This window comes from Bombina bombina, chromosome 1 (assembly GCF_027579735.1).
Source record: "Bombina bombina isolate aBomBom1 chromosome 1, aBomBom1.pri, whole genome shotgun sequence".
NCBI lineage: Eukaryota > Metazoa > Chordata > Amphibia > Anura > Bombinatoridae > Bombina > Bombina bombina.
This window is the reverse complement of record NC_069499.1, coordinates 1,059,998,504-1,060,024,128: the sequence shown is the minus strand read 5'-3', so window position 1 is coordinate 1,060,024,128 and position 25,625 is coordinate 1,059,998,504. Positions and strand designations below refer to the sequence as shown.

At 36.7% G+C, this 25,625-nt stretch overlaps 1 protein-coding gene and 1 long non-coding RNA gene across 2 annotated transcripts in view; one reads left to right on the top strand and one right to left on the bottom strand.

Moving 5' to 3' along the window:
• PREX1 (phosphatidylinositol-3,4,5-trisphosphate dependent Rac exchange factor 1) overlaps window positions 1-25,625 on the bottom strand; it is a 631,853-nt gene that overhangs the window by 571,245 nt on the left and 34,983 nt on the right. The gene's annotated exons all lie outside the window — the stretch shown is intronic.
• Window positions 15,781-19,201, top strand: LOC128638290 (uncharacterized). The gene is made up of 2 exons (XR_008399082.1): window positions 15,781-16,000; window positions 18,909-19,201. It is a non-coding gene; the product is annotated as an uncharacterized LOC128638290 (long non-coding RNA).

Below are 25,625 nucleotides of genomic sequence, written 5' to 3'. Positions count from 1 at the left end.
TATGTAGACGACTGCTACGCTTTTTAATTGCCTCCCAAGGACTGAGTGTGACAAGGGTTTGCCTACCCAGTCCTGTGAGTTGAATCAAGCCCCCATTTTGTATTTAATATCTATATACATGTAACGTCTGCACAGTGGTGTTTGTCCATCTTTTTTATTAGCCACTTGGATTGGGCTTCAGGACTTCCAGACCGGTCAGGTTTGCTTACACGATTGACTGCAGCAATTGCGTTAATTTATTTTTGGCACTGTGGTTGATTAAGCTAGCACACAGGGCATTATTAATATTTGGTCTATATTTCAACAAAGGATATCAAGAGAATAAAGCAAATTAGATAGATAATAGTAAAAAGTTGTTATTCACTTTCTCTCTCACTCCCTCTCCCTTTAACCCTGACATCAGAAGACTCTAAAACAGTGAGCCCAGTAGCAACCTCTAAACCCTGCCCCATATCCATCCATAGTACGTAAGAATATGTTTAACCTACTCAACAGATCAATTTAGCTGTTTAGATACAACCCTTGTTTTAAACTTCTGATATTTGTAAGCAAGCACCTTATATTTAAAGGGACAGTCAAAACCAGAATTTTTGTTGTTTTAAAAGATAGATAATCCCTTAATTACCCATTCCCCAGTTTTGCATAACCAACACAGTTATAATAATACACGGTTTACCTCTGAAATTACCTTGTATCTAAGCATCTGCAGACTGCCCCCTAATTTCAGTTTTTTGACAGACTTGCATTTTAGCCAATCAGTGCTCACCTCATTCCTCTGTAAATTCACATGCATGAGCTCAATGTTATCTATATGAAACACATGAACTAGTGTTTCATATAGTGGTCAAAATGTATTCGGCTTAGAGGCATTTAGCTTCAATGTCTAAGAAATTAGCATATGAACCTCCTAGATTTAGCTTTCAACTAAGAATACCAAGAGAACAAAGGAAAATTGGTGCTAAAAGTAAATTGGAAAGTTGTTTAAAATTACATGCCCAATTTAAATATGAAAGGTTTTTTTTTACTTGACTGTCCTTTAAAACAGACATTCTATTGCAAAATGAAATGCTTTCAATAATTACAGCAATTATGTTTTGCTTTAGTGGCCATGTCCAATTATGAAGTCCATCCAAATCCCTAGGGTAAAACACATCAAATGATTTATATACAAAAATCGCCATCAAATTTAATGTCAATTATTTTCTAAGTTTAAAGGGACATGAAATGCCATTTTAAGAGACTTTTTTTAATTTACTAGTTATCAAATACCAGGAGCTAGTTGGTGATTGGTTGCTACGCACATGTCTCGTCTATGCTTCATTAGATATGCTCAGCTTACTCCCAGTAGTACATTGCTACTCTCGAGCTGACTTTAACAATTTTTTAACCCTTTATGCGGCAGCAATATAATAATAAAATGTTCTAACAAATTAGGGCATTGTATTTTAGTACCTTTATGTCCCTTTAACCCCTGCAAATATTATCCAAGAATAGAAAGTGTGTATATGTATTAAATATTAGCTGTAACTAATACACTATTTTATATAAAAAAAAAAAATTTAAATTAAATTCAATTTATGACTTAATATTTTCACACTGTGCAAAAATTGTACAATTTGTAAAATAACATTACACATACTTGTTAAAAATACTATAATCTACGTATATTTTTAAATAAACGAATGGTTTAAAACACACACATTATATGTGTAGCCATCAATCAGTAAGTGCTATCCAGGGTCTGAACCAAAAATAGCCTGGCTCCTAAGCTTACATTCCTGCTTTTTCTAATAAAAATACCAAGTGAACAAATAAAAATTGATAATAGGAGTAAAATTAGAAAGTTGTTTAAAATTGCATGCTGTATCTGAATCATGAAAGTTTTAATTTTGACTTTACTGTCCCTTTAAAAAAAAAAAAAAAAAAAAGTACTATTTTCTTATCCAGCACAGTATTCTGCATGCACTCAGCAGTCACATGGCAAGCAGAGGATAATTTACAATTCGCAGGGACCAACAGCTATTTTTTTGGTCATAAAGTACTAGTAGTAATATTAGATATCTCTGCACAAACATAAATTAACTCTTTCACAAACATATGTCTTCATTTAGGACTTACAATTGTTGAGCATTTGAGTACAGCTTACGTAGCAGTCACTTAAAATGAGCAAATCAGTGCTGAAGGGGGAATGTACTAAAAACAGTGATGACATTTAATGATCCTCAAAGTTCTGTATGCAGCCCCTGAATTCTCAAAGAGATGTGAACTCTATTAAAATCCACTGAGACAGCAGGAACTTAGAAATCGGAGAGGAAAGGCAGGCTGGAGAAAAAAAATGTTTATGGGAGGTCAAAATTAACCTTCCTCCCTACTATAGATGGGGAAAAAGGGAAGTGGGTAAAGCGCCACTAGCTGCCTAATACCACCTTTAATCTGGCATGTTTAGGACCACATGGATGGGGAGAATTGAGAAATCTATCAAATGAATGGTTATTGCAGCAAATGTATCTCTCTTGGGTACTGAATAAGGAAATATAGCTATGGATTATCCGTAAAAATGGAACTAGTATTTGAAAAGAAATATAGGATCCAAAAATGTAAATGCAACAATATTTTCCTCTTTTACTGACCATAAAACCCACGTGATAAAACTTAAACTTTATCAATACACCCAACCAAAGGCAAATCTAATTTACAAAAATAAAAATAAATATTCCTGTTATATTTCTATTCCTGTTATATTTATTTGTATTTGATTAGGGAAGAGAACTAGATTACCCTTTACAAGGATAGTTTTTGGCAAGCTGCTCACTAATGTATAGTAATAATAATAATAATAATATTAGCATTTAATGAAACCGAGATATGTTAAGTAAATGTAAGATTAACCCAAATAAACAGTACCACTCAGTTCAAAAGAGCAAACTACATCTGCTACTGGCATAAAGGCTTAGAAACAAGGTCTGACAAGACACTGCCTTCTTACAATTCTTCTATAAATACATTCACACAGTAGAGAAAACAGAGAACTCAAGCACTTTATTGCTCAGTCATATTTTATCTGACCCAGAAAGGGATTATTTTGAGTCTTCAGGTAAACTGCAAATGACTAATAAGGGTGTTTATTTATATACACTATAACGTGTACACAGTATATATACCGTTGGCATGATTATGTATATTATAAAATAGATAGATAGACAAAATAATAAATTAAACAGACAGATATCAGGGTTAAATTCTCAGTTTGTCATCTACAGCTACAATGTCATACCCGCCATTAACATGTTGGAAAAACATTAAAAGTGATGGTAAATGGGGGGGGCGTGTCTAAGCAGCAGCCATGGCCGGTTGCATAATTTGAGACTGCAAAAGAGAGCTATACAATCTGCTAAATATCTCATGGGATTTCATAGCATCGCCCTTATCTACTACTTTACACTGATAGCTTATCCTCTGCTGTACAGAAATATACAGAAATATTGCAGTCTTCAATCCTTTCACCCTAAACTAGACTGTCAGCCGGGCAGCGGCCTACTTAGAACATTCAACATCCTTCCCCCCACGGCACCGTGGGTTACGCTGTAAACGAGCATGCAAAAACCAACAGTTGATTTATCCTACACATACTGAGCTACGAGGGACATGAAAATCTTACTGCTGACACTCTTAAAAGATTTCAATGATTCGCTAGTACGGCACTTCACCCAGTTATCTGGGCACATCGCTGATTGCTTTGGGTATAGTCACAACCCTAAGGATGACAACCGGAACGTCCACACCCCAGCTGCTGAGAGTTGGGCACCTAGACATACCCGCGAGCAGCAGACAACAATGGGCCTGGTACCAAAGGGAGCAGGCCTACTAGAAGACCTCGCCCGAGTTGGCTGTGGGGGCACCGCCCCCGCCGCTCCGAGAAGTTGCAGCAGCGGTTTCTGAGAAATTGTGGACCGGCAAAGGTATGATCCAAACTTGGCTCCCGATGAATGAGAAGCTATTGGCAAGGCAAGAACTTTGCAGCACGCCTTCACCTTATAACCTATACATCAGCAAGATGAAGCCAACATTTCTACACAGATCAAGGGGAAAGCCATGTGACTTAATCCTAATTTCTCGCTGAGACTGTGTGGTAGGCTTCCCGTTGCGAGGTCTGAGGATCCCACCTGCGGGTGGTCATACTGAGAGCCAAGCCACACGAAATCTACATAATGGAGAATGCTCTTCCTACGGTCAGGGTGTCCGTAATCCTGTTTCTGTAACGATCACTGGACTCACTAACTATGTGCTCATTAGGATTACATCCAGGTCCTTTAGTGCCTTAGATGGTCCCCAATACAGATACCCCGTTGTGGAACGTTTACAAGTTCGGAGTCGATCTGGGGTAGGTTGACTCCCAATAACTTTTACCAGCAAAGGGCTGCATGGCTCTACGGGACTCTTGGTTATGCTTTTTAATTGTACTGTTATCGTTTTCATTATCAGTTAAAATGTTTGCTCAAAGGTATTTGCCACCTTATTTGATCGTATTATGAGTCGGGGTTTTGATCTTACTAAAGGGAAGGGGGATTGCCTGCTTGGTGCTTAGCCTCTATTATTTCATAGCAAATTATGTAAGTGTCCACTGATTGTTAGACTTTTACCCTCTACAAGAGTTCAAATGCTAACAGATTTATATAGCACGGATTTCTTACAATCAAAAGATAAGGTGGACAGGTATGCTAATCCATCTCTTTAACACAAGTTCAATGCACTATAGTTATAAGTTTATTCATCTCCTATTAGATAATCGCCCTCTATTATTTTTTACCAAAGAAATGGAAAATTCATAGTCTTGTGTCTTAAATCCCCTCTCCCTCATCTAGATATTATTTGAGTTTATACATTTAACTCCATACCACCAACACCTTTTTTAACACAATCTTATTGTAGTATATTTCTCTTAAGTGCAGCAACAAATGATTCTACTTTATATTTTCTATACGCGGGTGTCTCAATATCCCATATGCCCTTACAACTTCCTAGACTACGATCGTAATAATAGCAGCATAAATCTTCATATAGAGCCTCTAATCTAATGCAGACAGGCTTAACATTAGTGGGCAAAACTCCTCACTGTCCAGTATTTACACCTAAGCCTATCCTGCTGTTGGTGGCCGAAACCATGGGTCTGGCTCTACCTGCTATATGAATGCATGATGAGGAACATTTGTACACCATTGATGATTTTGAATTAGTATTCTGCCTAGCTCAATAAGTTTGTGGTCACTGACAGCTGCACTGGGGAGTATAAATTGGAATTAGAGACTCATTCCTCTCAGTAATGCCAGATATGTATACATTTTATCCCTTCAATTTTCCACACTAAGCAGGTATATCAAAACCTCAACTACTAATTCTACATAACATAGCTAACTGTTAATATGCATTATGCACACCATATCCTCATACTGGTCTCAATATTAGTTAGCTCCCTACAATGCTAGCTATTTGGGGTTAGCAATTAAGTAAACTGTACTAATATGTCAAAGATACAAAAACTACTAATAGTTGTTCATCAATCTAAATGGATCATTATAAGAGGGCTAGCTACATTATACATGTTTTCTCTATTTATTTTATACAACTGATGAAGTTTTGTAATCGCTCGTTAGACAAGCTTAATTTACATTTGTCAAATAGGATATATTTTAGATCCTGCCTACAAACATCTAATAACCAACTGCCCCAGAGACAGTAATTCTGTTACTTTACAGTCGGTTGCAAGAACTTTTGAGTGTAACTAACATGTGTATGCTTGTCTTCATCACTCTACCTTCTTGTTAACCTCAACTAAAATAATTTGTCAGTGTGAGAATATGTTTGTTTTGGTGTATATACTAGTTCTCCCCATTTAATTCTTAATTTTTTTTCTTTATTATACCAGTTAATACAGCACTCCACCTACACTATACCCTAAGCGGTGACTAGCCGCTGTATTCTATCAGCTATTATGTTAGTACTAGGTTTCATGAAGTCTACCCTATTACAGCTCCCTATCTATATATTAAGATCCTTGCTGTATTAAAGTGTTTGTAAGCTATATAACGCTGCCCACGTCCCCTCCCCCAATACAGATAGTAAGCGGTGTTTATACCCTGAGAATCTAATTAGCACCCAGCATAAGTTTGTATTTAAGCATCATAATTATGATCTTGCTTTATCTTGTTATGTATCTTGATGCTGTCATTAAGCCTCCAATGGGTCCTTAACGTGGCTACCCTACTCTATCCCTTTCCTCAATCACTTACTCCATAAGTGGCAGGCTAAATAGTCCCTCAATTATGCAATTCATATGGAAAAAAAATATAGGAGGTTTCAATAGCCCACTCTTTCTTTTCTCTTATTGTCCCTACCTCAAGATTTTTACCTAACTGCATGACTGTTATTGTTGTTACATGGCATTCGTTGTATGTTTTGTTTTTATATTCTGTACTTGCACAACCTCAATAAAAGAATATAAAAAAAAAAAGTGATGGTAAACTTTGTGTATAAAAATTAGGCCCAGAATCTAAGGGAAATTTTAGATGGACTTTAATTGATCACTTTAAATGAAGATGTGTTGTAACTTAAAGGGACAGTATACACTCATTTTCATATAACTGCATGTAATAGACACTACTATAAAGAATAATATGCACAGATACTGATATAAAAATCCAGTATAAAACTGTTTAAAAACTTACTTAGAAGCTGTCACTTTGCCTCTGTTTAAAAGGTAGCTGGAAAGCCCACTGCAAGTGGCAAATAAGACACTCCCCCCCTCCCCCTTCTTTTGCATATGAAAAGACCCTTTACACAAACAGGAGCAAGCTGGAGTAGGTAGTCGAGCGTATTCACATAAAACTTTGGGGCTTGGTTAGGAGTCTGAAAATCAGAGCAATGTTATTTAAAAATAAGCAAAACTATACATTAATTAAAAAAACAAACTTTATGGGCTATATAAATAGATTATCTACAAAACATTTATGCAAAGAAAAAATGAGTGTATAATGTCCCTTTAATCTTTAATCTAGCTGTGCCATTATAATACCCCACGCCCCGACCATCCACTTTTTTTGTGAGCTAACAGTTTTCACTGTTCTCCAAATGATAAACATTCAAAACCATTAAAAATTAAAGTCCTAAAATATTGTTTTGATTCTGTGCCTGATTTTAAAATATGTAAAGGTTTACCATCACTTTAACTGTAGTAATATTACAGTAGTATGCATGCTTTACTACTTTAACTTTAGTAATATTGCAGTGGTATGCATGCTTTACTACTTTAACTGTAGTAACATTGCAGTGGTATGCATGCTTTACTACTTTACCTGTAGTAATATTGCAGTGGTGTGCATGCTTTACTACTTGAACTGTAGCAATATTGCAGTGAGTGGCATGTATGCTTCTTTGGTATTACTGTCCTGGCAACATTGTCAACAAATGTTTAAATGTTAATTGGGATATGCTAATAATGTTTGTCAACATAAAAACATCTTGCTGAAAATATTGCTTGGCTTCTTCCTGATTAACCCCTAGAATGCGAAGGGTGACATCTTCTTTGTGTAGAATGACAATGTACAAGAGGAGGCTTACTAGTTCTCTAGGGGGAAATGAGGAGGGATATCCATACCCTCCTTGTCCCCAGTAGTCAGAGAGTCCCAAAAGCCTTGATTACACTACACAGAAGGAGAAGGAGGTGCCCAAGGCAACAGGAACTTCCTCATTGTAAATGCTGTGGGTGGGAGTGTTTTTTTTCTTTTTCAGAGCCCATATCACAGACCTCATAGCATTCAGGGATATGAGACCACTCATTTTAATGATCATCAGAAAATTAGCCATTCCCTGAAGGAGCAGTTCAACTGCTCTTTTTCCTGAGGGGAACGGGAGCTCTAATTCAGTCATATTTGAGTAGGAGTATTTCTGCAAAATAAAATTTTTTTATAAAAAAATTAGCTTGATTGAAAAATAAAAAAGTCCTAAATGTTGGTGTTTTGGGAAGGTGAATTGATGTTAAATGTGGGACCATAAAATGTTTGTTTTCAATATTTATAAGATAATTACTATCATGCTGCTATTTATTATGTACGCCACAGAAAATTACATAAAAATGTAATTCTTTTCCATTTCATATGGTGGGAAAATAACAATATTATAGCATATCTGCAAACTACAATTATATTCTAAAAAATGTGTTATCAGCTGAAAAAAACCAAGATATGATTTGTGTGGTTAAGTGGTACCTCACAAAAATGGTTAAACCACATTAGATATTCTTGCATGAAAAAGACTCAGTGACTGCTCACTAGCTAATAAGCAGATCTCTCACCACCTTATTGGAGATCTGTAATGCGCATAAAAAATAAAAATATAGATTTTTTGTTTGTTTTTCTCAGGAATATCGGATTAAAAAACAAAACTGGAATACTATTTTTGAAATACCATTTTTACAAGAACGAAAATAGCATTCTAGTAACTCTGCCACTTCATTCAGGATATGAAATGCCTTGTAATGACAAGACATTTCTGTTTTGTTGCTGTAGAATAACATGTGAGCCAAGTTTTTCTTAATACAAATTAAAATCCTTTTTGGGGGGGCGTGTCCTAGCAGCCGCCATGTCCAGGCGCAAAACTCACAAGCTCCAAGCCTTATAGCAACAATAAGGACTATTTATTCTCCATCTTGATAATCAGTATTCTCTTTGGTGGAATATGTTTTACAAAATATAGCTGAACCGGATGATATCTATCTTATGGAGATTGCTTATAAGGAATCATTAGTAAGGACGTCTGAAGAAGCACGGCGGCGGCCTTTTCCCATCAGCTTATCCCCCCCGGTCTGCCGGGTAATGCAGATTAATTTCATTGCTCAAACTAGGAGGTAAAGAAACCTGTCAATATGGATAGAACATCGCAAAACGAAATACAAGCCCTTTTGGTTGCTCTAGCTCAGAAAATGGACATTAATTTTGCTCATATAATATCTATCACGAAAGTCCGCCCTCAAAAGCAGCCCCACAGGGAGAAGCAAATGGTGACCACAATGGAGCATGACATGCAGCATAGCTGCCCACAGTCCCCTCTCAGCGTCATGGAGAATACCTTGTGCTCTTCAGCACTAACGGGGACCCCATCCATGAAGCAGCAAGAAGTTCTCTTGCGGTGCCAAAGAACTGGAGACTCGGATGACGCATCTATCATATGTACTTCCGGGACCAGGAGAGCACCTGAAAGGAAGCAGATATTAGCGCGGATGGATGCGGCCGACCAACTGACACGTTGTATAGAGACACCTAATGTCCCGGTGACGACTTAAATTTTCCTGTGGGACGCTCTTTAGCAGGAACTGATGTGACCCCGAACTCTCATACTCACCTGGTATTCTTGTCCCCGGTGGCTCAGATTATGATTATTATTATCAGGTATTTGTAGAGCGCCAACAGATTCCGGAGCGCTGGTACTCAGGGGGATCATCCCGGTAACACCCTCTCATCATATGCTCTGATTTGAGCCCTTATTTCATCTGTGGCAAGTTCAGCGATGCTAGAAGGGGAATTGGGTGACGTTTCAATGTGTTTTACAACTCTCCACAAGATAATGGTTTTGCCTCAGGCAAACACAATATCCTGGACATTGTATTTTACTCCAACGCTGTCCTGCGGACAGTCTTGCTTATTCTTCAGCTCTTCTTTTATTAATGATGACTGCATAGTCTGATGTTCAGTTAAGGGACTTCGCTTTTAGCTTTAACCACTCCGCTTAACCTGGGTCTCTAGTACACACTTTCTGTCAGATGACGCAGGTAAATAGTACATAAACAACAATGTATGCTCCTAACGCTAATCATACATTAGATCCTTTTTTCAGGAGTTCTATATAAATATTATAATAGCCCATACCAGCTGTGTACTTAATACTTGTCTATGAGTGAGAGGGTATCCCTTCTCTAAAAGGTATAGTCATTTATCTTGGCACAAACAATACTATAGCCACATGGAGGTCTGATTTATTGTACTCCATTGTTCTTAATCCCCTGGGCAAGGCTTTAAAATTAAATTGTGAATGAGTGAATAACTACTACAGGGTGGGTGCGACTAGGAAGGTGCCATTTGTCTTAACCACATCAGATGCATTAAATTAACATGTTTCTTCTAGCTCAAAGCCTTTACCTTTTATATACATGCAGTAATAGTTACTTTGATATACTCAGTGTTGCTGACACCTACTTTAATTTTCTTTATCCTAAGTAACCACAGTTCAAGCATCACTTTCTGTTTAAGTTGCAAATTCTTACATGTGGCCCAAGAGTGAGGATTCAAGTAAATAGCAAACAAACAAGGTGTGCTCCTAATGCTACTCATACATTCGGCCCCCTTTCTCAGGAGTTACATATAAAAGATTACAATAGTCTATGTAAACTGTGTAATTACTTTTCAGCTGTACTCGAGTGCGTGTCCTTCCCCTACATGTATAGTCACTCACCATTGTGCAAGTCGTGCTCTAACCATAGTGAGGTCTGATGTATTTTATCTCTTTGTGTAATGTCCTTATTCTTATGGGCAAGGCTTTAAAACTGAAATGTAAAAGAGTAATTAACTATTACGGAGTTGGAGTGACTGGGAAGGTGCCATTTGTCTCAACCATATAAAATGTACTAAACTAACATTTTCCTCCTAGTTCAATTCTTCTACCTTCTATACATACAGTGAGAGTTGCTTAGCTACACTTAGTGTCGCTGACACTTACTTTCCCTTGTCACAAGCAACCACAGTTCATGTGTTATTGTATGTTTAAGTTGCAAACTATTACATGTGGCCCAAGAGTGGTCCCTATGTAACTACCATTAGTTTAGTGACACAGTCGGTCCAAAAGTGGCCGTTATAGTAGTTACCTAATAACTATATAAAATTAAGTAAAGAGAGATATCATAATATGTCCATATTCCCTTTTTATTTTTATTGATATGTTATTTTGACAGTTGGTGGTCTAGAGTAGTAAACGTGTTTAGATTGAAATTGTGCCTGGCATATTGAGCAGCCTAATAGAGCCGTAATTCAGTTTTAATGATGTTAATTATACGATTAATTTAGCTATGCAATGTATTAATGCTGCGTTCATATATATTTCCTCAGTGAACGTGATGTTTTGTTTCCTACCTATGCTTGTAATTTCACCGCCTGTAATATGTTCCTTGAATTTATTTCTTATCGCTATACTATGCTCGTCATTGGACATTAATTATCGTTTGTTATTGACAAATATCTCAATAAAAATGTATTTAAAAAGAAAATCCTTTTTAATAAAATTATTTTTCTATAACCAAAGTCCACCCAACAGTTGCTTTATTTGGAGGAGCGAATCTGGGCTTTAGTCTACAGAAAACAAGGCTAACTACGGTCATAAATATAGTATAAAATGGATTGTTTTGCAGTTGTTATCTGATGCATCCAATAAGGGACATCTATGTAGCAGGGTATATTTCAAAGTCTGAGAATTAGAAATTGCTTAATTTTCAGAGCTAGGTCATATGAAAATGGTGCAAAATAAATAATGAAAATATAACTATATACAAATCTCAAGCATGTACTATCCCTTTAACAGATTTCTGGCTACAAAGTAGTTAAGACGCAATCAAGAAACTAAATATTTGGGTTTCCTTAGCTGTAAAGTCTTGTAACTGGATCTCCCAGATCCCCCCATCGACACATCTTCCGTCTTTTGCTTTTATCTTGTCACACATAGATAAACAACCAGTCACTGATCTGGCAGGGCATCGGCTAGGGCGCCATTGATAGAATGTCAGACTAGAGGCGAGGGTTGTGGAAAAGGCCAGAGATAGCCTATTGTTGCCATCATCAGTCAAATCATTGGTTATTGCATTTAATTGTTTATTTATGGAGCTCTGTATCTCTCCTGGGTACTGACACAGGATATCTATCTATGGATTATCAAGTAAAAATGGAACTAGGATTTGAAAAAAATATAGGAACCAAAAAATGGAGCTTCAGCAATAGTTTCCTCTTTCGCTGACAAGAATATCCACTGAACCGTGCCCACTGTTCTACACTTTAACAAACCTATGGTATTTATAAAAATATGTGCACAACCAGAAATCTGAGAACTCTGTGACAATAGTATAGATCTTGTATATTAATGAAAAGTAGTTTATACTGTTAAACAAATTACAAAGCAGGATTACAATTTAACTGCATGATATAGGGGTATATTAATGAAAAGTAGTTTATACTGTTAAACAAATTACAAAGCAGGATTACAATTTAACTGCATGATCTAGGGGTATATTTATCATAGTGTGAGCGGACATGATACGCTGTCGGCATTTATCATTGCACCAGCAGTTCTTGTGAACAGCTGGTGCAATGCCGCCCCCTGCAGATTCGTAAGCAGGGGGTGTTAATCAACCCGATCGGATTCGATCGGGTTGATTTCTGTCCGCGGCCTCAGAGCAGGCGGACAGGTTATGGAGCAGCGGTCTTTAGACGGCTGCTTCATAACTTCTGTCTCCGGCGAGCCACAAGGTAAGCCATACGGCCAGCCATACGGAGCTTGATAAATCGGCCCCATAATGTGCTTCACAGCTGGAGTTTAAATGAATATGAAACCCAAGAAATATCTTTTGTGATTCCGACAGAGAATACCATTTTTAAAAGTTTCTAATTTACTTCTATTATCAAATTTGCTTCATTCCTTTGATATCCTGGGTTGAAGAGATACCTAGGTATCTGGAGCATGGCAGGAAATAGTGCTGCCATTGAGTGCTCTTACAAACAGATAACATTCTCACAAAACTGATGCCATATAGAGCTCCAGAAATGGACCGGTTCCTAAGCATATGTGCCAGCTTTTCAACAAAAGATACCAAAAGAACAAAGACAAATTGATAATTTAAGTAAATTAAAAAGTTGTTTAAAATCGCATGCTATATATATGAATCATGCATATTATTTCATATCCCTTTAACAGCAGCACACTCGAATAACATAATAATAATAATATATTGTCACTTTAAATATAACCGCAAGGAGGAAGAGATAGCAACTATGTTATACAATACTAGCAATATATAATTTAACAGCAGGTAATCATTTGTTCTGCCAAGTTTTTTTTATTTCACTAAAGCCATTGATTATTCTGAAAGCTGCTTATTTTTGTTCTAAACATGTTGGAATCGCCTTAAAGGGACATTCTAGTGTAAACATAAAGTGCTGCATTCTGTTAGAGCATCTTATTTATTTTTTTAATTAAAGCTCCTTCTTTGACTATGTGCTTTACACATACCTACCTAACATTTTCGAGAGGACTGGGAAGTGAGGAATATTTTATGGGGGCGGTGGCCACAGATGTTTTGTGGGCGTGGCCACAAATGTTTTGTGGGCGTGGTCACTGTTTTGCAAAGTCAGCCGGTCATATGGCCCGTGGAGAGAGCTGGGGCATTTGATGGTTTCGCTGTAGAAACCAGGACATTTTCCCTTAAGAGGATGCAGCAGGGACAGTGTACTGTAAAATTGGTTTGAAATCACTTGCTATACCAGTTGCTGAGTATTAAATGTATTGGAAATTGCCACTTCAGGTTTATTTTTGTATATGTAATAGCTGTATTTGCTCTTTGAAATAAAAAAAATGTGCTGGTCTTGCAGGCAGAGCAGATCTAATTTTCACTCTAGAAAAAACAGAAGCTTCCTTATGTTATCTCTGCCCAAGATAACTGAAAATGAACACTTTAGTATCTTCTGATCCTTCTAGCTTACATAGCTTTTCTATAACCAGTACTACAGTGCTGAAATGTTCAGTATATGTGCTGCTTCCAATAGGCAAACACAATTATATATTAATATAAGGATTTGTTTCATTCACACCAGAAAGTAAAATGGATCATTAAAGGGGAAAAAAATATTGTACCATGTCCAACTAAAATGGAAAACTACATAGTCAAAGATGTGCTCCAGTTCTATTTTAGATAAGGAAGGATACAGCTGGTGAGCAAAAGAGAAATAGGCATACTTATGTATGCTCCAATCACTGCAGTATCTTTATCTGGAGCAGACTGTGTTTAACCTGAAAACTCATCAGTTTAAAAATAAAGGGCTTTAACAATAAAAGATCATTTGATATGTACTTTTGTGATTCAGACACAGCACACCATTTTTAAAAAGTTTCCAATTTACTTTTATTATCAAATTTGCTTTGTTATTCTGTTTGTTGAAGCGATACCTAGTTAGGAATCTGGAGCGCTACTTAGCAGCAAAGAGTGTTGCCATCTAGTGCTCTGCAAATGGATAACATTCTTACAAAACTGCTGCCATATAGTGCTCCAGAAATGGGACGGCATCCCTGCTTTTCAACAAAAGATACCAAGAAAAAATGTGAAAATCGTAGTAAATTAGAAAGTTGTTTAAATTGCATGCTCTATCTGAATCTTGAATAATTTGGGATTTTATATCCCTTTAATTTTTTGCTCACTGGACATTTTTGTAAATCCTTCTTCCTCCCAAACTTCACTAGCCTAGCCCTTCTTCCTTATTTAATTATTATTTTTATTGGTGGCTCCTTTTCTGCCTTCTTTTTCCGTTTTCCAATCACTAACATGAAAAGACGGCTAACGAGTTTGTGTGTAGCGTGCACCTGATACTTTAAAGAGTTTTGTTAAGAGTTAAACCTTTTTTTTTTTTTATCAATGAACACTGCTGTAGGTATTTGTATTATAGCAGGTTGCAAGCGCTTCTGTTGTACTTAAAAACAATAAAGGTCAAAATGTGACCATCCTGTGCAAATGTTGCATGGGTGTGTGCATATGTATGTGTCTATATGTGTGTGTGTGTGTGTGTTTGTGCCTTTGTGTATGTGCGTGTGTGCGCACATGTGTGTGTGCATATATGCCTGTGTATGTATGTGCGTGTGTGCGCACATGTGTGTGTGCATATATGCCTGTGTATGTATGTGCGTGTGTGCGCACATGTGTGTGTGCATATATGCCTGTGTATGTATGTGCGTGTGTGCGCACATGTGTGTGTGCATATATGCCTGTGTATGTATGTGCGTGTGCGCACATGTGTATGTGTATATATGCCTGTGTATGTATGTGCGCATATATGCCTGTGTATGTATGTGCATGTGCGCACATGTGTATGTGTATATATGCCTGTGTATGTATGTGCGCATATATGCCTGTGTATGTATGTGCGTGTGCGCACATGTGTATGTGTATATATGCCTGTGTATGTATGTGCATGTGCGCACATGTGTATGTGTATATATGCCTGTGTATGTATGTGCGCATATATGCCTGTGTATGTATGTGCGCACATGTGTATGTGTATATATGCCTGTGTATGTATGTGCGCATATATGCCTGTGTATGTATGTGCATGAATGTATGTATACATGTGATTATGTATGTATATGGGTGTACATGCATATATGTGTGTGCATGTGTATGAGTATGTGTGTGCACATCTACATATGTACATATAAGTTTTTATATGCATACGTATGTGTGCACACGCATGTGTGAGTATGTGCGCATGCGCATCTGCCATTGCACATTCATTTAAATATAACCAGTTACTAATATGACTAAAAAAAAAAAAAAGTAAATAAATAATGATAAAGAAATTTAATGCAAACCCATTCACTTTTAATAGTTAAATAAATCTCAAAACAGGGAGGAAACCTGCAACCAACATATTATTTATTATTTCATTAGTCAAAATGTTTATGCAAACAGAAACTAAACCTGAAAAACATGTAGCTGGTAGGAAAGGGTGGAGCAGATGTAAGAGCAGAGATTCTGCCCTCCATATGCAGAGGAAGCAATGTCGTACCAATATTCAGGCAGCCTGCGAGGGTGGAGAAATGCACTGAATTTCTGTTTTATTATATGCATGGCACCTGGTCCTATATCCTCAAGAGCAGGGGTGTCCAACTTTTTCAAATGAAGGTCCATAAACAATTTGTACAAACTGTAAGTCTTTAAATAAAAGCATATCCTGCTATATAAGAAAAACTCAAAAAACAACATTAGTGAAGAAAGAAAAAGGAGATGTGTGCAAAGGGGATGGAAAAACCTTAGCATAAAAAACAGGAAGGACAAACTAAAACCTCACTATGGTTCTGTATGAGGTAATTTAATATAAATATGGCATAAGAGCTAGCTATGGGAAAAAAAGGTTTTGGTTTTGTTTCAATTATTTAGATAAAAGTCTCTTACCAATATCTTGTAAGCAAAGTCATTTCCAGTGAGACTTCAACAACTTCATAGATGCGTGGCACCTACTGCAACAGGAGCCCCGTTTATGGATAGGAATTTTGAGAGGACTCGTATTCTTGCATCATATAAATCACTTTTCATTCTCTAATGCTGTCATTTACTTAAAAGGGACATGAAACCCAAAAAGTTTTCTTTCACGGTTTACATAGAGCATGAAATTTTAAAGAACTAATTCACTTCTACTGGCATTTTCTTGGTATCTTTTGTTAAAAATCAGGAACGTAAGTTCAGGCGTGTGCAAGAATGTTATTCATTTGCAAGAGCACTATTTCCTGCCATGTGGAGTGCTCCAGACAACTACCTAGGTACCTCTTCAACAAAGAATACCATGGGAACAAAGCAACTTTGCTAATAGAAGTAAACTGGAAACTTCTTTAAAAATGTTAAGCTCTATTTGAACAACAAAAGAAACTGTTTGGGTCTCATATCCTTCTAAAATGTTATTTTACAGATAAAGATATTTGTAAAAGGGACATAGTATAAAGTTTATTACACGCCTCCCTCTAGTCATGGGGACTGCCAAGGTGAAATTTATCTTTCACTACATTTCAGTGCTGATGTGTTTGCACATGTACAGATGATTACATGATTAGAGGGAGAAGGTGCATGAAATGTATTTAGTGCTAGCTCCAACAATATAAATATATACTGTAATTAGGTCATTTATTATCTGGACCTTATGCATCCTCGAGCCCCCTAGATAGCGCTACGGGGGTGTTGTTCCATTTAACTTGCCCCCCTAATAATAATTTTGATATTTTTGGTACTTTGCACATCATGCCTATTCCGACATATATATTGTTTTTCTTTGCTATACCTTGTTGGCCTTTTCTTATTTATACGTAGGGATGACAGGTACCTATACTATTTAACTCCATCAAAGTGTCCAGTTTAGCTGTTATGACCTCCAACATATGGGTCACCCCAATGATTTGAGAATGTGTATATATATTTTTTGATCATGTCTGACCTCTTGCTACATTTAGTGGGCTGTTGCAGGACTCGTCTGTTAATGTTTAACATATGATATACAATATATGATACCCAATGTTGAGTTTGACCACACATACCCTCTTGTATACACGCTCATTGCATATGTAGTATACATTGTATGGCTCTAATACGGGTCACCCGTAACACATATACGCTCCCTGCATTGCCTTGTTACATACGGGTCCTATTGTATTTACTATTGCTACGGCAATGGGGCTATACTGCTTACACATTACTTGCCTTCCATTTACAACCAATTGGGCTCTGCGGACCCATCCTGACAGTATTCTATATAAATACATTTGGCTTATCTCTACTGTACACATGTTTGTACATTACTCTTAAGCGGTATTAGTATTTTTGGCCCCTAAGCCTTGTAAGCCGTGTTGGAGGTTCTATGCCTTAGGATCAACCGGCATTTATCCATACGCTGTTTTCGCTAGATGATTGGCTGCTTAATTGTGAATTCTTAACATGTTGCGTTACCGTTGCCATGACAATGGCCCCGTGAGCAGTTCCCGTTTTTTACATTGTGACAGGCCCTATATCACATGAATATACATACGCTAATCTACTAATTGTCCACCCTGCACCTAATACCTCGTCTGTATAGGATAGCACTATAGGTTGGTTCTTTCTCCTATGTTTTTATGGTTTGCTGTTCACATGACCGCACAATGTATCTATGTTACACCCAGTTCCCATTTTTGGCTCTTCTATGTTTGGCCACTATGCCTTGTATTTCTCATGCTTATCTACTTGCCTAGACGTTATTTGATTAGCTTTTTCTTGCCGGTTTATTATGTTTAGCTTACAGTTACTGTGACACCGACCCCCTAGGCTAGAAGGTAGTTCTTAGCTTTGATACACAGAGACAGGCCCGATACTTTATGTAATTAACAGCGGCTCTATTTCAAAGTTGCATTTAATACTTGGCTGCTACATAGAATGGATCAGTTCCAGATATCTAATTGGGACCTGATATATTCGATTACATATGTACACAGTCTTGTTCTCCTACACTCACACTTATACCGATGCATATAAATATTTATGCTGTGTCTACTATGTTTATACTAAGTATCCTATGTTTGACTATATTGTATCTCATCTTGCTTTATCATGTAATGTATATATTTTTTCTATTGTAACCATTCACACACGTTGCTAGCGATGGTGATGTCACTATGTGGGTGGCACCCTACCCTGGAGAGCGTGTGATTGGACGACAGTACTGTTATTAGGGTGTCTGGTGTGGGTTTATGCACATTTGTTTTTTTGTATGTCTGAGGAAGGGGCTAATCCCCCGAAAACGTTCACATCTTAGAAAATAAATCATTGAAAAGTCCTGGCGAGTGCACTCTTCTTTTGCTTGTTCTATCCTTTCTGTTGCACCCCAGGCATTTGTATCCTGATATCTGGAGTACTTGTCTGTTCTACCTGTATACAGTGTGTGTGTGTGTGTATATATATATATATATATATATATATATATATATATATATATATATTATTATTATTTTTTTTATTATTATTTTTATTTTTTTTATTATTATTATTATTATTATTATTTTTTGTTATTTATTTATATTATTATATTTTTTTTTAGATGGACACCATTTGACTCATTTGGACAAGCCAATCTGAACTGTCATTTTGTTCGCAATCCTTGCATTGCTTTATCTTATCTATTCCCATCATGGATAAACCCCCAAAAATCCAATATGCTCTTTCATCTCCCCAGTCATAAATGGTTGCAGAGCACAGCAGACATGCTATTAGCTGTAGTAAAAAGGCAACAGGTACAGTGCCTAGCAACACTCCGGAATAGCAGCTTAAATGGAGAATGTATTTTTCCTTCATGCAAAAAATAAATTACCTTTTTTAAATTGTACGCTATAATACAGCTGTTTGTAGTCTACTGTGCCTTCAGAATTATAGATGCACCACAGACATTGCCCATCCCCATTATGTTACACAAATTGACTTTTCTTATTATCTTCCCACACCAAAAAGAAAATAGTGTAGGCAGGGATGGGATACTACTGAGGGTTCCTGGACCACCTACTGTGTTTGTGAAGGGAGACTGGATAAAATCAGGGATATTTAGATATCTCCAATAGTCCCAAGTCAGGTGCAGTGGCTTATCATTATGATTACTACAAGTTTCAGAGATATTTGCATTCAAAATATTATTACTTTTTCAAATCAAATTATTCAAGAGTTCTGCAGAAATGTTTGTAACTTTGAACTTACAGTTTAGCTTTACTAGGATAAGACCACATTAAAGGGACAGTCTACTCCAGAATTGTTATGGTTTAAAAAGATAAACCCTTTTATTACCCATTTTCCAGTTTTGCATAACCAACACTGTTATATTAATACACTTTTTACCTCTGCAGACTTCCCCCTTATTTCAGTTCTTTTGACAGACTTGCATTATAGCCAATCCGTACAGACTCCTAAATAACTCCACATGAGTGAACACAATGTTATCTGTATGGTACACATGAACCAACACCCTCTAGTTGTGAAAAGTTGTCAAATGCTTTGATATAAGAGGCAGCCTTCAAAGGCATAGAAATTAGCATATGAGCCTACCTAGGTTTAGCTTTCAACTAAGAATACCAAGAGAACAACGCAAATTTTATTGATAAAAGTGAATTGGAAACAAGTTGTTTAAAATTGCATTCCCTAGCTGAATCATGAAAGTTTAATTTTGACTAGACTGTCCCGTTAATGAAAGAAAAATTCTTGTAGTTACATCATGGACAAAAAAAAGTTACACACATATATATAGTATGTATTTAGGTATAAATGTATATATTTTTATATGTTTATTTTAAGTGCAACCTTAAAATGAAGATCATCATCAATTAGTCAGTATGGCTGTTTCCCTTTACCAAAAAGCAATGAGTAGCACCATGTTATAACCTAGGATATCTTCTCTCCTGAGGCCAGTTAGGTACAGTTATAAATTGGTCTCTAAAGCGTGCAACGAATAATTATGTGGAATATAGCAATGTCAAATCTGCACTTCCAACAGGAAGTTAAAATTCAGGAAGTGAGATGATAAATAATGAAAGCATATTGCTTTTTTTCACATTAAATGTTTATTTTATACATACTGTAAATATACAGTATTATTCATACACACATATACATACATGTATGAATCAGCATTTAAAGGGGCAGTCATAATTCAGATAGGGCATAACATTTTAAACAAATTTTCCAATTTACTTTTATCATCAAATTTTCTTTGTTCGTTTGGTATTCTATTTTTTTTTTTTAAAGCTAAACTTAATTAGGCTCAAACTGATTTCTAAACAGTTGAAGGCTGCCTCTTATCTAATTTTGACAGTTTTTCACAGCTAGACAGCACTAGTTCATATGTGTCATATTGATAACACTGTGACAATTCCCGTGGAGTTATTTATGAGTCAGCACCGATTTGGCTCAAATGCAAGTCTGTCAAAAGAACTGAGAAAAGGGGGCAGTCTCCAGAGGCTTATGTACAGGGTAATCACAGAGGTAAAAAGTATATTAATAGAACTGGGCTGGTTATGCAAATCTGGGGAATGGGTAATAAAGGGATTCTTTTTAAACAATATCATTTTTCAAGTATACTGTCCCTTTAAGCATTCCATTGCAAACGATCTACATACAAAATGTATGACATTACTTTGCTGCCTCAGAGATGTCCAGGGACGTAATCCTTAAAAAGCCTTGAGTATATTTATGTCATCACCTTTGCTGTGGCCAGTTGTGACTGATATAAATGAGCTACTATACACAATCACTATGCACCATGGTGTAATCTAAAGGTTCAGAATCCTGTAGGATGCACGCCAGCCTCTCTCTCTGGGAGCAGTGGAAAAACACAAATTTAAAATACGGGAACTGTAGAAATAATAGATAATGAATATGAATTGAATGTTTTTATGGTTAATTAAAAGGACATAAAAGTGCAAAACAAAAATGCTCTAAAAAGCATTTTGTTATTGTACTATTGCTTGCAAATAACTGGTTTTTAACCTCTGCAAAAATTAAACACATAGTTAAACCCAGTTCCAGAGCTGAAACTGAGAGTTAGCTGAAGAGATGTGTGTAACCACCAATCACCTGCTCGCTCCAAGTAAGTGCATTAGTGCTCTAGAACCTACCTGTGTATGCTTTTCAACATAAAATACCAAAGGAACAAAGTAAATTTGATAAATAAATTGAAAAAGTTTCTTTAAAAGGCATACTCTCTCTGAACCGTGAGAGTTTAATTTTGGTTTTGTGTGCTTTTAGCTATTGAGGTTAAAGGGATAATAAACAGTATGAGATTAGAATATAAAATGTTTAATTATGCGTAGTTAAAAAACTTTGCAATATAAATTTATTTATTTTGTAGCCTTTTCCTATAATTTAAAGAGATACTGAACCCAATTATTTTCTTTCATGATTCAGATTTTAAGCAACTTTCAAATGTACTCCTATTATCAATTTTTCTTTGTTCTCTTGGTATCTTTATTTGAAAAAGCAGGAATGTAAGCTTAGGAGCCGGTCCATTTTTGGTTCAGCACCCAGGAAAGTGGTAAGCACTTTATAGAAATAAAAGTACTTTATAGAAACTAAACTGTTACACTTATATTTTTAATAATACATAATTTGATTCAAATACATCTTCATGTCTAGCATGTAATTACTGTTTAACATCCGTTAAAGTCCCTATAAAGTTCACTGTAAAAAAAAAAATACAAAAAAAAATATCGGAATGCAGTGTATAAAATGGATGAGAAATTGCTCATTTATGCTTCTTTTTGCAAAATAAATAGGTGGATTTGCTCTTTGAAACCACAGCCCATTAATTCAGGATAAGCTTGCAGACAAATCCGATCTCGTTATCTTATCGCTCAAATGCTTCTCTTTCTTATCTCTTTCTCTGTACAATAACTAGGAAGAACAATTGAAAATGAACATTTTAGAGCGTAATCTCTTCTACTTCCCACTTTCTGCTGCTGACTGTGTTTACATAGTTTGTCCATAGCCTATACCTAGGTATAGAAACTTTCAGTATAGGTAGGGATACTACCGGCTAAATCAGCTATTTCAAATGCCAATATAAAGGCTAAGGAGTTATTTGTAAACAATTTAATACATTCCAGAAGGTATAATGGATCATTGTGAATAAATTAAATGAGAGAATGTTTTGGGTAAACTGTCCCTTTAAGTTTCTGTGAAACAAAGACACTTAGGACTGTAAAATTATACCAACCCTTAATAATGCACAAGGTTTTATCTGAAAAAGCCATTAGAAATAGCAGACGTGCCACTACCATGAGTGACTTCACACAATGCAAGCACTCTGTGCTGGAGGAATTCTACTGTTATTTCCAAATTCAGACAGGCTTGATCCTTATGAAGTGATGTGAAGTTCAGACATTACATGAGCTCAGAAAATATGAGATATTGTGACTTTTACAACACCCGTCTTGGCAGAGCCACGTCTACAGCAAGAATGCCAGCGGCACTAAGTACAGGTCTAAAGAAAATAAACGACAAATGTCCCATAAATAATAATACACTTCTTTTGTGTATTTTAATGTAATGATTTGTCTGGTTAGTGTAAATAAAGAATAAAAAATAAAAAAAAGATTTGCAAATATTGTTGCAAGTCTGAGATTTAAAAGCTCTGCATTGTGTTACCATGGAAACATTAAAGTGGCAGCAAATGTAACAGACAATCAGAACATATATATTTAAATTATAAATTTTACCATAAATTCAAATCTATTCTTAGTTCAGGGGTGCCCCTTAATTAAAGAGATATTAAACTTTTATCCAAGAGAGCATTCTTCAAACTGACCAATATTGCACAAACATGTAGTTTCTTTTTTAAAATTAAAATAAACTGCTTTAATATAACCTAGATATTAAAGGGAATTAAACAAATCTTGCTTTTGTGTAAAATTTGTACTTGTGCCACTCTCCCTGGAGAGCCCATAAAAGCAACAATGTATAACACTGATAGAAACTGTTGAAAATCACTGCTGCCACAGAGTACTAAAGACACTGCCACGCTCCTGTGAGCCTACCTAGGATTTACTCTTTAACAAAGGACACCAAAATAATTAAGCAAATTTGATAACAGAAGTTGGAAATATTTAAAAGGGACATGAAACCCAACATTTTTCTTTCATGATTCAAATAGAGAATACGATTTTAAACAACATTCCAATTTACTTCTATTATCTAATTTGCTTCATTCCTTTGATATTCTTTGTTTAAGAAATAGCAATGTATGTACAGTCACCAATCAGCAGCTACTGAGCCTATTTTGAGATGCTTTTTAACAAAGAATATCAAGAGAATAAAGCAAATTAGCAAAAATGAGAAGAAGACACCAGCAGGTTATCCTCTGATACAAAGAAAAATGGTTGGATGTAAATACATTATTTTTGTATAATGAACAAATGCATGATAAAAATGACAATGCAATAGCACTTAGTCTAAACTTCAAATAAGTAGTAGATTTTGTTTTCTGACAATTTTTAAAGTTATGTTATCTATTTCCACTCCTCCTGCATCATGTAACAGCCATCAGCCAATCACAAATGCATATACGTATATTCTGTCAATTCTTGCACATGCTCAGTAGCAGCTGGTGACTCAAAAAGTGTAAATATAAAAAGACTGTGCACATTTTGTTAATGGAAGTAAATTGGAAAGTTGTTTAAAATTGCATGGTCTATCCAAATCATGAATGTATAATTTTGACTAGAGTGTCCCTTTAAAGAGGCATTAAAATATTATTTACATGAAAAAAAATAAAGTTAGAATTCTTTTGGAATTTGAAAATTATCAGTAAGTGCATGTTTTTGCACAGCTGTATTGGATAGTATTCTTACTGGCCAATAAGAGCATGACCAACATCATTCCTGGACCAACCTCCCAATTCTTTGACAGCTTCGCTGCCTGGCTTCCTCACTTTCTCTTCTCAAATATACCAACCCTAATTCTTGGGGACTTCAACATTCCCATTGACAACCCATCTGCCCCTGCTGCCTCTAAACTTCTTTCACTCACATCCTCCTTCGGTCTCTCACAATCCACCCTATTCCCGACTCACCGTGATGGACACTCCATCGACCTGGTATTTTCCTACCTCTGCTCTATATCTGACACCACCTGTCGCCCTTTTCCCATTTCAGACCATCACCTGGTCACCTATAATATTAATGCAACAGCTAAACCCACTTCTACATCCCGCCCCCGCACCTGTAGAAATACACATGCTGTGGATCCGCTCCAATTTTCAAAAATCATTCAAAATCTCCTCCCTCACACCTCCACTATAACCTGCCCTGATCTTGCTACAGCCCACTATAACAAAACTCTCTCCTCTGCATTAGACACACTTGCCCCTCCCCAGCTGCGCAAAACACCATGCCATCAGTTACAGCCCTGGCATGCTCAGCAAACGCGCTATTTGCAAAAATGCTCCCGTACTGCTGAGCGTGTCTGGAGGAAAACTCGCTCTGAACCCGATTTCATACACTATAAGTTTATTCTTCATACATACACTTCCGCCCTTCACTTAGCCAAGCAAACTTACTTCTCTTCTCTCATATCTACACTTTCCTCAAACCCTAAACGACTCTTCTCCACCTTTAACTCTCTCCTCTACCCACCTGCTCCACCTCCCCCACCTGTCTTTAGTGCTCAAGACCTGGCAGACTACTTTTTAAACAAAACACATACTATCTGAAGCAACATCCCAACACCAACCTGCAATACTCCAACAACAGGCCCAATTACTCCCTCTGCCACCCTCTATAACTTCCATCCAACCACTGAGAATGAAGTTTCTTCCTTACTATATTCCTCACGCCTCACTACCTGCCCACTCGACCCTATCCCTTCCCATCTAATACCCTCCCTATCTTCCACCCTCACTCCTGCTCTTACGCACATCTTCAACCTATCTCTCTCTACCGGCTCATTCCCATCTTCTTTCAAACACGCAAAAGTCACTCCCATACTCAAAAAACCCTCCCTCGACCCTAATTCTCCTGAAAGCTACCGCCCCATATCACTGCTTCCACTAACATCAAATCGCCATGAAAAACTAATTTACAATCGCCTAACCCACTTCCTGTCCGCCAACTCCTTGCTTGACCCACTGCAATCCGGATTCCGCCCAAAACACTCAACTGAGACTGCCCTTACCAAGGTCACAAACGATCTTCTCTTTTCTAAAAATATTGGCCACTACTCTATACTCATCTTACTTGAACTCTCAGCTGCCTTCGACACAGTTGACCACCCCCTCCTCCTA